Source organism: Aplysia californica, unplaced genomic scaffold (genome assembly GCF_000002075.1).
Source record: "Aplysia californica isolate F4 #8 unplaced genomic scaffold, AplCal3.0 scaffold01075, whole genome shotgun sequence".
Classification (NCBI taxonomy): domain Eukaryota; kingdom Metazoa; phylum Mollusca; class Gastropoda; order Aplysiida; family Aplysiidae; genus Aplysia; species Aplysia californica.
This window is the reverse complement of record NW_004798345.1, coordinates 262,263-262,654: the sequence shown is the minus strand read 5'-3', so window position 1 is coordinate 262,654 and position 392 is coordinate 262,263.

Sequence of the window (392 nt, the reverse complement as noted above, 5' to 3'; positions counted from 1 at the left end):
GGCTGCCAGACGTACACACTACACACTGCATCCACTGTGTTGTGGCTGCTTCATCATCTCTCTCCCACAAACATTTCTGTCAGCTCAGCCTAGCCTATTTCTAGTAAAAAGTAAAGCTGTTCCATTGGGACATTGGGGATTGCCTTGTTAGTGAGACAACTTCCTGGGCCTTCTGCATAATAATATTGTGGTAGGGTGGCCAGTTCCTTTCCACGCCGCCTTTACTTCCCTAACTCGAAGTCAGGTACACATTACTGCTGGGTGGGCAGGAAAGGGAGGGGGGGAATCCGTTTCCGAACCGAGGCCGAACCCAGACTTTCCGCTTCGGAGACGAGTGCACTAACTGCTCTGCCACCGCACCCTCCTATTTCTAGTACTTGCCTTAATATATA